The 13,817-nt window shown below is 44.3% G+C and overlaps 1 long non-coding RNA gene across 1 annotated transcript in view; it reads right to left on the reverse strand.

Annotated features, from left to right (window-relative positions):
- Window positions 1–965: 965 nt before the first annotated feature.
- The window catches only part of LOC127667551 (uncharacterized), a 25,830-nt gene continuing 12,978 nt past the window's right edge, over window positions 966–13,817 (reverse strand). The window contains exon 4 of the long non-coding RNA XR_007973897.1: window positions 966–1,223. This is a non-coding gene — a long non-coding RNA (uncharacterized LOC127667551). The remainder of the gene's footprint in view (window positions 1,224–13,817) is intronic.

Consider the following 13,817-nt stretch of genomic DNA (forward strand, 5'->3'; position numbering starts at 1 on the left):
ACTCCCTTCCAGAGATGAGAGGCCTAGCAGAATCCTCTGATGCATCATGTTCCTTCTGGTCACACTCTGACCTTACCCCCATACAAGCCCACACCCCTAAATCCCTAGCTAAGACCAGCTTCTCCCCACTTTTCCAATGACCAGTTTGCAAGCAAGCCCAGAGCTCTGCCTCCTGAAGAAAAAGGCCTTTCCTGTAATGTGAACAGGAGGCAGGAATCATATTCCTCAGTGTTGCAGGCCAGTAACAAAGATGGCTTCGTTGCATCAGAAGTCAAGTTTGTTTCATTGTGAAGCCGTCATTTCACGGGGTCAGGAAAAAGTCCAACTGAGCCAGTGTAGGATTCCTTCACTTCCCTGGGGAGGTGGCCCAGTCCTGGGGACTACATGATGACAGTATACAGTAGTGGGGATGTCATCTTTTCCTTGAAGCCAACTGTCAACTCGGGCAAGTGCACGCATGCCCCCCCCCACACACACACACAACACACATACAAATAAAAACAAATCTTTCCTAAAATGTTTTCTGCCTGGGATTCCTGGCCTTCCTGATAATGCGGTCAGAGCCAGGCAGGCTTTACCAGGAGCTGCGGTTTGATGCCATTCTTTGTGTCTAGAGGACGGGGTGGTCTCAGGCATACAGAAGTTATCAAGGATTGAAACTGTTCACATTTTAAAACCTGATGGCACACTATTGGAGGTCCTAGCAGCCCCAGTGATGAACTCACTTCTCTGCAGGTTCAGAAAGATGGTTTGAGCTTAGACCAGTTGTATACAAAAAAGCTGTAGTCATGGTGGAGATAAATGGGGCCCTACCCGGAGCCGAATGGACAATGAGAATGTACAAGTATATGTACATGCATGCACACACACACAAGCTCACACACACACACACACAAGCACACACACATATCGCACAGCAGGGCTGCTCTCTATGAACGCTTAGCCACTTCTGTCTTTACCTCCTGGGAAACCCAGAATCATTGCTGTTGGTGCCTTCTTCTATCAAATACTCAGGACAGGCACTCCAGGGTTCTTGGGGTCCCTCTGTCAACCTGGGGAGTCAGAGTGTGGCTTCTGTCACTGATAGGGCATTTTTTCTGTTTCAATCTTAATTTCCTAGGTTTGACCCACTCTTGCAGACATGTCTGAGGTGACATTTTCAAAGAGGTTTAACTGAAGAGGGAAGACTGAATGTGGGCATCACTGTCCCATGAGCTGGGCTCCTAGATTAAGTACAAAAGAGAGAATAAGATAAGCATTGGGCTCCCTCTCCCTCTCCCTCCCCTTCCCCTTCCTCTTCCCCTCACTCTCCCTTTCTTTTTCCTTCCCAACCGTGGATACAAAGTAACCAACCTCAGGTTCCCACTACTATACCTTCCCGCCCCAGTTGACTGCATCCCTTTCAAAACAATTAACCAAAACAAACCAAAAAACCAAAAAAAAAAAAAATCTTTCTTCCCTTACATTGCTTTTGTACGGTATTTTGTCATAGCAATGAGAGAAGTCATTAATATAAATCCCTAGGGCCTGGATGGGGAGGTTTCCATAAAATCCCCCGTGCAGTGTCTATCACACATTGAGACTTAGAAGCTCAGAGAATCTAGCTACTGCGTCATCACAACCAGCAGCACCGGCTCCAAGGCAGGCAAAGCCAACGGGGAGATCCCCCAGTCTCTCTCTTCTCCCCTGAGGAGAGAGGAGTAACTGCCATATTCCTATTTCCAGAGGAGGTGTTGTTTTAGGACCCAACTCAGTGCTTGTAAATATGTTCAAGTGAGTGACGTTCAAGTGAGTGACGTTCAAGTGAGTGACGTTCAAGTGAGTGACGCAAAAGGAATGGGGGAGGAGTGACCTCGTGACATGAGGACTTGGGCACTCTTCTACTCATTCCTCTTAGCCAAGTTGGTTGCTTCACTCTGCAGCAGTGACATGTTCTGAGTCCCCTGGGTAAGCACCAGAGGCTGATACACTGCTCCACCCACTTCTCCACAGCGGTCAGCTCTGCTCCCTCCCATTATTACACAAAGAACGGATGGCCATGATGTCTTAGACTGCCACCTGGCCCTCATGTATCAACAAGATGTCTAAGTACAAGGATCTCTGACAGAAAATGAGGCCAAGGTTTCTGAGCCTTCAATGTCTAGGAGACAGAGCCTACAGCCTCCTTTCCAGTAGCTTCGGGGCAGAAGCTGGGGTTTTCTGTAAGATCTCACTATCTCCTTAGGCTAGGAAAGACTGCCCTGACCTTCTGGAGTGCCTATAAGAGGAGACTAAGATACAGGTTTGCACATGTGGAAAAACAGGATCTGGTGGCATCCGGGCACAGCCTCTCCAAAGCAAGCAGAGAGGCCTCGGGAGGAGCCTAACCTGCCAGCATCTTGTTCTGGGACGTCTAGGCCCTGCAGTCTGAGGACTGAGTGTAGTACCCTCCAAGCCCATCTTCATCGTGGCCACCCCAGCAGACTTCCCCAGTGGGAAAGGCCATCCAGAAGGACGTGATGCCCTCACTCTACCAGTCTCTTCTCTCCCTACCACATACTCCTTTTCTCTGTGTTCCACCCAGAAGGTCAGATCTCCCCTCCATTCGAGGCAAACTTGGGATCGCTGCCTACAGAGGTCAGGGTCACTGACAAACCGATTCCATGGAGGCCACTAAACGTTATTGCTCTAAGATATATACCTTGCTTCTGATTCTTCTCTTTCCCTAGACTGGCTGTTGTGGGGAGGGGACAGAGAGCCCAAGCCCTTCTGCAGGCTCTGTAGGTGTGGAGTGTCTCTGGCCCTCCCCTCTATGCTAATCAGGGGTGGAAACCTGAAAAGCTCCAGGAAGTCACCAGCAACCATTGGGTGTGCCCACTCCTCTCCCGGAGCAGAGAGCAGTAGATTATCTGCTCGGATTTAATGAGAGTCCATGTGAAAGCTGCAGTCTGGGGGGAGCAGGTATCACAATAAAACAAAGATGGAGAAGAGAAGGAGATCCTTCCAATCAGTGTCTCTAACGCGGCCTCATTATGCACCTGATCCTGATGTTTGCTAGTGCTGTTGGATTGGTGCTGTAAAACTGTCTTTTGAGTGGCAGATTGACATTTGCCATAGCCACCCCCTCCCATTGTCTCCCCTCCTAGAACCTAAGTACTTACCATGACAACCGAGATTAGGAAGAAGGGAAGTCAGGAGGGCGACCAGTCAACTCCCTACAGTGGACAGACTGGCCCGAGCTTGGCTGGGAGACAGGAGGAAGATGGGCCGCTAAACATTACTGCTCCGTATGAACGGTGTGATTTCCTTTTTAGGGAACATTTAATAAGATACAGAAGCCAGATTTGGTTGGGCTGAATGCGATTGCCATGGCAACCTGCCTTTGGAGGTTATCCAAGTCAGGTAGTGACAGCAAAGGCGAGGCAAAGGTCACCCCTGCTGGGAAAGATGGACATTGATAAAGTATTTTAACAAGACCCAGAGGAGCTGGTATTTGAAAGCAGCCTTCAGAGGATCAACTAGGTGGCAGGCATGGGAGACAAACAACATTAGGGAGAGCATGGGGACCTGCAGGGGATTCCACCAGAACCCAGGCAGCCTAGAGCTGTCCTGTACCTTGCCCTCCACCAAACTCTCAGAAATGAAGCCAGCCTTGATTGCTCCCCTTTTCAGGGGTACGTGGGTGGGAAAGATATACACATGAATCACGGTGCACCCAAGAAATGTGTCCCTGAAAAGTTTTGGATAAGCTGCACAGTTCACCTTGACCACTGTTGGTTCGGAGATCTGGATGTAACATCCATCCAGTCAGCAAGTCACCTTCCTGGCGCGGTGCCGAGATGTTCCCTTGCGTGATACGAAAGCCAGGATCCTTCAAGAAAAGCCTATACATTCAATTTGTGTGAGACCAATGCCTAGAAAAAAGACAAAGCATAAATTCTATTTAAAAATGGCCAACTTTCTCCATAACTAAGAAAAATGTGTAACAAATAAATAGATGTACCTTAAAATAACAATAGTTTTGTTTGTCACATAACTTAAGCATGGTTTAACACTCAGTGTGACAAGAACATTCATGGATTCACAGCAGGATAGCAAACTGGCGCCATTTTACTGGGGAACTTTTTTTGTTAAAAGGCAGAGTTTCACTGTATAGCCCTGTCTGCCTGCAACTCACTATATAGACCAGGGTGGCCTCGAACTCTCAGAGTTCTGCCTGTCCCTGCTCCCAGGGTACTGGGATTACAGGTATGGCACCTCCACACCAAGCAAAATTTTAAATGATTGTTGTATAAGCCATAAATTCGACCTCTACCTATCTCCCCACACACAAAGATCAATGGACACAGACAGTCACTGCAGTCCTGTTTGCAAGACGGTAGAATGGCTCAAAGGTGCTTCAACAGGAGACCCATTGAATAAATAGTGTAATGTTTGTGTAAAAGAATAGCTGTTATAAATAGGAAGATTAATAGGCATTGGCATGAATGATCTCCCAGACCAATTAAACACAAAAAGCAAGTGTAAAATCATGAGCACTATATGTCTGCCTAAGCCTTCCCCGCCCCCCCATGTGTGTGTGTGTGTGTGTGTGTGTGTGTGTACACGTGCCCATGTGTGAAGGCTCCCTGTATCCTCCCCTGTCCTGTCCCAGACCTGCAGCTACTTACAGAGACAACCTGTCACCCATTTCTATTCTCACTCCCAGCCCTCCCTTTAACACCCACGCCCCACCCCTGATAGCGCCATCCATGTCCCCCTCCTCATCCCCTCTCCTACCCAGTTCTCTCAACAATGACCTAGTTCTTATGGGAAGCAAATGTATCTCAATGTGCCCCTTCATCAGAAGCACGTGTGGAGCCGCTGTTATGATCTCAATGTAAAATGTTCCCTATAGATTTGTGTGTTTGGAGATGTGGTCCCCCGATGGTGGTGCTGTTTTGGGAGACTGTGGAGCCTTTAGGAGGTGGGGCTTAACTGGAATACATAGGTCTCTAGAAAACAGACCTTATAGGTTATAGATCCCTCGGATCCTTGACAGCCAACAGCAAGATAACCAGCCACCTCATGTTACTGTTGTACCAGCTAAGAGCTGACCATGGCTGTGCATTTCCTGCCCATGATCGGCCATATCCCCTGATCCATGAATCAGAATCCATCTTTCCTTCCCTAAGCTGTTTCCTTCAGGTATTTTATCACAGTGACAAAGAAACTCATACAGTATTTCTGACTGAGTATTTTGAGATGGGTCTCTGAGTTCTGAGTTTCACCTCAAAGGACTAGTATTGGTAGCCTGGGACCACTCCCTGAGGACCCTTGATAAAGTCTGAGTACAGAAAACCTCTCCTAATGGCTTCATAGATGGGAAGCTTGCACCACCTGAGACATGTGAAATGTGTAATAGGAAGTTCTGAGAAAGCTTTCTCAGCAGACACAAGTCAAACAAGACTCTCTCTCTCTCTCTCTCTCTCTCTCTCTCTCTCTCTCTCTCTCTCTCTCTCCCTCTCTCCTCTCTCTCTCTCTCCCTTTGCCTCTGAATGTGAGCAAGGCTGACGGAAGAATCACCATCTCTGGAAGGCAGCCTCTAACTACAAGTAACATCAGCTTTCAGAGGTTACTTTTTTTTTATGTTCCCAGTTCTCTTTATTTTATTTGATATATTCTTTATTTACATTTCAAATGATTTCCCCTTACTGGCTCCCTACTCCCCAAAAGTCCCATAAGCCTTCTTCCCTCCCCCTGTTCTCCCATCCACCCCTTCACATTTCCCTGTTCTGGTATTCCCCAACACTGCTGCACTGAGTCTTTCCAAAACCAGGGGCCACTCCTCAATTCTTCTTGGACATCATTTAATATGTGGATTATGTCTTGGGTATTCCAAGTTTCTAGGCTAATATCCACTTATCAGTGAGTGCATACCATGATTGATCTTTTGAGACTGGGTTGCCTCACTTAGTATGATGTTCTCCAGCTCCATCCATTTGTCTAAGAATTTCATGAATTCAGGGTTTCTAATGGCTGAATAGTACTTATAGTTGTATAAATATACCACATTTTTTGTATCCATTCCTCCATTGAGGGACACCTGGGTTCTTTCTAGCTTCTGGCTACTACAAATAGGGCTGCTATAAACATAGTGGAGCATGTGTCCTTATTGCGTGCTAGAGAATCCTCTGGGTATATGCCCAGGAGTCGTATAGCAGGGTCCTCTGGAAGTGTCATGCTCAGATTTCTGAGGAACAGCCAGAATGATTTCCAAAGTGGTTGTACCATCTTGCAATCCCACCAGCAATGGAGGAGTGTTCCTCTTTTTCCACATCCTCACCAATACCTGCTGTCTCCTGAGTTTTTAACCTTAGCCATTCTGACTGATGTGAGGTGAAATCTCAGGGTTGTTTTGATTTGCATTTCCCTAATGATTAATGATGTTGAACGTTTCTTAAGGTGCTTTTCAGCCATCCGGAAGTTCTTCATGTGAAAATTCTTTGATTAGCTCTGTACCCCTCTTTTTAATAGCGTTATTTGGTTCTCTGGGGTCTACCTTCTTGAGTTCTTTGTATATATTAGATATTAGCCCTCTGTCAGATTTAGGGTTGGTGAAGATCCTTTCCCAATCTATTGACGTTTTATCCTTTTGACAGTGTCCTTTGCCTTACAGAAACTTTGTAATTTTATGAGGTCCTATTTGTCAATTCTTGATCTTAGAGCATAAGCTATTGGTGTTCTGTTCAGGAACTTTTCCCCTGTGCCCATGTCCTCAAGGGTCTTCCCCAGTTTCTTTCCTATTAGTTTCAGTGTGTCAGGTTTTATGTGGAGCTCCTACAGCTGATAAACAACTTCAGCAAAGTGGCTGGCTACAAAATCAACTCAAGCAAATCAGTAGCCTTTATATATTCAAAGGATAAGCAGACTGAGAAAGAAATTATGGAAATGACCCCCTTCACAATAGCCACAAATAGCATAAAGTATCTTGGGGTAACTCTAACCAAACAAGTGAAAGACCTATACGACAAGAACTTCAGATCTCTGAAGAAGGAAATCGAAGAAGACCTCAGAAAATGGAAAAATCTTCCATGTTCATGGATTGGCAGAATTAATATAGTTAAAATAGCCATCTTGCCAAAAGCAATATATAGATTCAATGCAATACCCATCAAAATCCCAACTCAGTTCTTCATAGAGTTAGAAAGAGCAATTCTCAAATTCATCTGGAATAACAAAAAACCCAGGATAGCTAAAACTATTCTCAACAGTAAAAGAACTTCTGGGGGAATCAGTATCCCAGACCTCAAACATTACTACAGAGCAATAGTGATAAAAACTGCATGGTATTGGTACAATGTCAGGCAAGTGGATCAATCAAATAGGATTGAAGACCCAGAAATGAACCCACACACCTATGGTCACTTGATCGTTGACAAAGGAGCTGAAAACATCCAGTGGAAAAAAAGATAGCCTTTTCAACAAATGGTGCTGGTTCAACTGGAGGTCAGCATGCAGAAGAATGGGAATTGATCCATTCTTATCTCCTTGTACTAAGCTCAACTCCAAGTGGATCAAGAACCTCCACAGAGTTTACTAATAAAAAACATGGGACCATCCAAGACTCCATTTGACCACTTGATATCCTTTTATGTGAACTGATGCATTTGGTGAGGGTCTAAGTGCCTCTGTTGTGAATTCTGCTATCGGCAGACAAGTACATCCTAACTTATAAAAACATAATAAGGATTGTTTCTAAATAGTTAAAGCTCAACAGCATTTTCCTTAGACGGCCAAAGGTCATGTACTTGCTAAAATAAAATTAAATTAGGGAAAACATTTGCAACCTGTCCCTTGTGGACAGCCAGATCACCTGAGATTTTTTTGCTTTGTATTTTGTTTTGTTTTCCTTTTCTAAGACAGGGCTTCTCTGAGTAGCTCTGCCTGTCCTCGAACTGGCTCTGTAGCCCAGGCTGGCCTGGAATTCAGAGATATGCCTGTCTCTGCCTCTCTAGTGCTGGGCCTAAAGGTGTACACCACCACTGACTGGCTGTGTGTGTGTTTGTGTGTGTGTGTGTGTGTGTGTGTGTGTGTGTGTGTGTGTGTGCTTTTTTTTAATCCAGTGAGATGCAGAGACAAAAATGTTAAAGGAATACAACTCTGAGTGAAATCTTAGCTAACATGATTTAACAAAACGTTCCCAAGAGAAAGAAAGAAGATAACTGAGTCTCAACAGGAAATTTCTTTAAAGAAAATGACAGTACATCTATCTCCCCTGCACCCTGCAAAGCAGAGCTGTGGGCATGAGCATCTCTCACATTTGTCATCCAAAGCAGGGCTAGGTCCTTTTATAGGATTCCTGGGTTCCCTGGAGACTCCATTATGTCAGGGTATCCAGTCCTCTGGGCTGCTTCCAATGCTGCCAGCCATCCCTGGAGCGGTGTGGTTGAAGCAAGGGGAGAAGAGGAGAGTGAGTATGGAGACAGTGGAACAATGACCGAGTTCCGGTAACTTCATCTGGAATAACTCTGAGATCTCAAGCAGGACACCAATCAGCCATCAACCACAGACACATATCTACAATGTAAAAATAGCTCTTGCAAATCAAAAGCGGGGGTGGGGGGTTGGGGGGGAACCTACCCTAATGGAAGAATTTGCAAAGAGCACGCACAAAGAAATTAGAGAAGAAAAACAAATTGAAAAAGGATGTTCAACCTCACTGGTAATAACACAAGTGGAAATTAAAACAATATTTCAGCTAGTAGATGAGCACAGGTTTTTTTTTTTTTAATTAATTATAACCAGAGTTGGCTGGGTATTAGGGGAAGGGAACTCCCACACTCTGCTGAGGAGAGAGTAACTGAGGAAAAATTCAGTAATACCTCTCCAAATTGAAGTCAGTCTACATTTCCCCCATGATTCTGCACCTAGTAACTTATCTTAATGAGTTCCTAAGACAGTGCTGTGATGTGGATATGGTCTGCTCCCTAAAGACTCGTGTGCTGGAGAATCAGTCCTCCATATAATGATACTGAGCGGGGTGGAACCTTTAATAGGTAAGGCCATTAGGAGGTGTTTAAATCACCGGGGAGCATTGCCCTTGGAGAGATTAATGCCCATTTCATAGGGGTGGGTTAAGTCTCAAAGGACTGAATTGGTTTCCACAAGAGCAGGTTGTAATAATGCTAGTTAGCTTTCACTGGATCGATTTCTCTCTCTCTCTCTCTCTCTCTCTCTCTCTCTCTCTATCTATCTATCTATCTATCTATCTCTATCTCTCTGTGTGTGTGTGTGTGTGTCTGTGTCTGTCTCTGTCTCTGTCTCTGTGTGTGTGTGTCTCTGTGTCTCTCTGTCTCTGTGTCTCTCTGTCTCTCTGTCTCTCTCTCTCTCTCTCTCTCTCTCTCTCTCTCTCTCTCTCTCTCTGCATTCTCACCTTATAATAATTCCTTCCATGCAAGGTTTTATGGCACAAAGCCCAGTTGTAGGTACCTGATCTTTCCATTTCTTGCCTCTCCAAGAACTGTGAGACAAATAAACTTGTTTTCTTGGGAAGTACAGCCTTGGGTATATTGTTAGAGCAATGCAAAATGGACTAGAACAGACAGCAAGAATTCTTGCAGAGCATCGTCCGCAAGAGCAAGCACAAGGCAGCTCTGTCAGCACTGGGAGTGACTGACAGTTCTAGGTGTTTGCTCACACTGACTTGCAGGGTACTCCTCTTTGCTCTTTCTTATGCACGCCAGCAATATCTCTGTCCAGATTGCAGCGGTTTTACGGTGCCGGAATGCAAGAACCCAGAGTCTCGTGCTGTATCTTCAGGGGGAATATGTATCACTATATGAATTAAATGTGTGGCTGGTTGACCCCTACAAGCCACAACAGACACAGCGACTGCTCTAGGATGAGGAAATGGTCATTGAATCTTAATGGTAAAGGAGGGTCCTGAGACCTAAGTGCCTACTCACTCCATCTTCCGGTTAAGCCCTCACGGACTGGCGGCTGCTCCTGCCCCTTGTTTCCTCTCATTTTCCAGCGTGGTTGTGTCTGTGATACTAATGGGCTTTTTATTTAAGATTGTGTTTGCTGTACAGAATGCTGATTCCTTGTCCAAAATCCACTTTCTTCCTGCTTTTCGTGAGAGGAGATCACAAACCCCGGAGGCTCCTTCAGGGGCAAAAGTGTATATAGCAGGAGACCACTCCCTCCACCCCCACCCCCAGACTCACCCCCCCACCCCACTTCTTGCAAGGAAAAGCTAGAATCTTAAACACTACATCTGCTGTTAAGACTGCAAACCCACTTCTCCGGGGACTGCAAGGAAACCTTTCTGTCTTCACTTAACTGCTTTGTGATGAGCAGAAGAGAGAAAACAGAATTTGTAGTTTCAGGTTAGAGTCATTCAAGTTCACAGGCTGAATTCAAACTGTGTGGTTGACTTCAAAAACCCCAAGGTGAGAATTCAGTTCAAATAGTCCTAGGGTGGTAATTCTTCGGGAGGTTGACAGCAAATAACACCTTCTTTATCTGAAGGAAGGCATCTCCAAGCCAACCTTCAAAGCGTTCCTTCAGATAAATGTCTAAATAATAAGCTCACAGTCAACAAGGAATCAGGACCTAGAGAAGCTGAGAAAATAGAAAATGAGAGTTGAAAATACCTTCACTGGTAGGTTAGTGCATACCACATATAAAGTACATTTCCTGATTTCTCCTTTTCTTCTGCCTTCTGTGCATGTGTGTGCACACGTCCCTGTGTATGTATGTACACATTGCATGTATGCATGTGCTTGCAGTAAAAATTTTTTGGAAGCCAGGGGTCAGCTTTGGATGTCTCCCCCATCACTTTCTACCCCATGTTTTTGAGGCAGGGTCTCTTGCTCCCAGTCCACACTGCAGCCCTCACTGCTGGCTGACCAACAAGATCCAAGGATCCTCTCTTGTCCCCGATGAGCCTTGCACTGGAGATGCAGACATATACCACTATGCCCCGCTTTTTCAATAGATGTCTGGGTTTAAGTCCAGGTCTCCGCGTTTCTGTGGCAAGCATCTACCCACTGATCCATCTCACCAACCATCTTTAATGTTTTCCTAAAGGAGAGAGGGCTGATATACATAACATCCATTACTGAGTGGAAGAAGCCAGTCTGGAAAGGTTATATAGTGCATGGCTCCAAATCTAGAACATTCTGGAAAAGGAAAAAAAATATACACACTGTAGAAAGGATGGTGAGCCTAGGACTGTGAGAAGAGGATGGATAGATAATACTCTGTGATGAACAGTAATGGCTGACAGGGTAGTTAACTCTGTCAGAGCCTACGTAATGGACAGTACCAAGACAGACAGGGGCCTGCGACAGTGGGTGCTGCTGATGCCTCACTGTGGGTGACTGTAACAATGCAACTCTCTGGTCTGGGGTGTCAACAGTGAGGAGGCCGTGCACAAGTGGGAGCAGGAATATGGGAGGCCTCTGTGCCTTCACCCTGTTCTATTGTACTGCTCTGAAAACGGGGTCTATTAGAAACAAGCAGACTTCAGAAGGAAGAGAAGATGAATGAGAGACAGGGAAGGAGAAAACTTGTCTTAAAATGGCTGAATGGATTTGAAAAGGTGTGAATAGAACTTCTACAAATGAAAACTCCAAATTGCAAAATTGAAAATAGATGTCAGAAATACGACATACCCCCATTTCAATAGCTAAACTTTAAAAGATCCCGAGTGCTGACAAAGCTATAGAACAACCTGAGCTCTCGTCCGTTGCTAGGACAAAGTGGTTTTAGTCATTTCAGAAAACATACTAGCAGTGCGGTTTCAGTTAAACATACATTCTCTATATAACACAAGGAGGAATCGAGTACTCCTGGGTATTTGCTCAAAAGAAATAAAAACATGCCCACATAAGGGATCAGAAAAGATACTTTACCTACAAAACTCAATTTGTGAGGTGACTTTTCTAGATATATGTGAAACAAAACATCTCAGATCAGTGCAAAAAGAACCTAGAGGACCAAGGCTGCTGACTGGACAAAGACCTCTCTACCCCCAAGACTGATGGCGAGTTTGATCACCTGGACTTGTGGAGTAGGAGAGAACTGACTTCAACAAGCTGACCTCTGACCTCCATGAGGGCGCTATGACACACAGGAGCACATACATAATCATAATTAATGTTTTTAACACTTTATAAATCTAGAGAGATGTCCCAAGAATACAGACAATACCTCTGAAGAAACGTTGTGTTTTTTTTAATATTTTTTTAATTTATTGATATATTTATTTACATTTCAAATGATTTCCCCTTTTCTGGACCCCCACTCCCCGAAAGTCCCATCAGTCCCCTTCCCTCCCCCTGTTTTCCCACCCAACCCTTCCCACTTCCCTGTTCTGATTTTGCTCTATACTGCTTCACTGAGTCTTTTCAGAACAAGGGGCCACTCCTCCATTCTTCTTGTACCTCATTTGATGTGTGGATTATGTTTTGGGTATTCCAGTTTTCTAGGTTAATATCCACTTATCAGTGAGTGCATACCATAATTCACCTTTTGAGTCTGGGTTACCTCACTTAGTATGATGTTCTCTAGCTCCATCCATTTGCCTAAGAATTTCATGAATTCATTGTTTCTAATGGCTGAATAGTACTCCATTGTGTAGATATACCACATTTTTTGCATCCACTCTTCTGTTGAGGGATACCTGGGTTCTTTCCAGCATCTGGCAATTATAAATAGGGCTGCTATGAACATAGTAGAGCATGTATCCTTATTACATGGTAGGGAATCCTCTGGGTATATGCCCAGGAGTGGTATAGCAGGATCTTCTGGAAGTGAGGTGCCCAGCTTTCGGAGGAACCTCCAGACTGCTTTCCAGAGTGGTTGTACCAATTTGCAACCCCACCAGCAGTGGAGAAGTGTTCCTCTTTCTCCACATCCTCACCAACACCTGTGTCTCCTGAATTTTTAATCTTAGCCATTCTGACTGGTGTAAGGTGAAATCTCAGGGTAGTTTTGATTTGCATTTCCCTAATGACTAATGAAGTTGAGCATTTTTTAAGGTGTTTCTCTGCCATCCGAAGTTCTTCAGGTGAGAATTCTTTGTTTAACTCTGTACACCATTTTTTAATAGGTTTGTTTGGTTTTCTGGAGTCTAAATTCTTGAGTTCTTTATATATATTGGATATTAGCCCTCTATCTGATGTAGGATTGGTGAAGATCTTTTCTCAATTTGTTGGTTGCTGATTTGTCCTTTTGATGGTGTCCTTTGCCTTACAGAAACTTTGTAATTTTATGAGGTCCCATTTGTCAATTCTTGATCTTAGAGCATATGCTATTGGTGTTCTGTTCAGAAACTTTCTCCCTATACCGATGTCCTCAAGGGTCTTCCCCAGTTTCTTTTCTATTAGCTTCAGAGTGTCTGGCTTTATGTGGAGGTCCTTGATCCATTTGGATTTGAGCTTAGTACAAGGAGACAAGGATGGATCAATTCGCATTCTTCTGCATGCTGACCTCCAGTTGAACCAGCACCATTTGAAGAAACGTTTTAATCCAATAAAGAACACTTAAAAATGTTGCAGCGAATACAGACATGTGATATATCATTTTCCTGAATAGCATTACTTATATTATAAATATATATGTTTGGCCGAAACTAACGTCTAAACCTAATACTATCAAAATTTATTTGAACTTCTGTAGGAACTCAATAAACTCTTTAAAAGTAATAAATAATTAAATTATAAATGTATGTGGAAGGCTAGAAATGCACGCATAGGCAAATCACCTTTTAAAAGTAAAGAAATGGTCTTTTCCCAAGAAATGATAAGATAACCCACAAAGGCATATTAACATATTAATGAGTGTTTTTC

Source organism: Apodemus sylvaticus, chromosome 1, assembly GCF_947179515.1.
Source record: "Apodemus sylvaticus chromosome 1, mApoSyl1.1, whole genome shotgun sequence".
NCBI lineage: Eukaryota > Metazoa > Chordata > Mammalia > Rodentia > Muridae > Apodemus > Apodemus sylvaticus.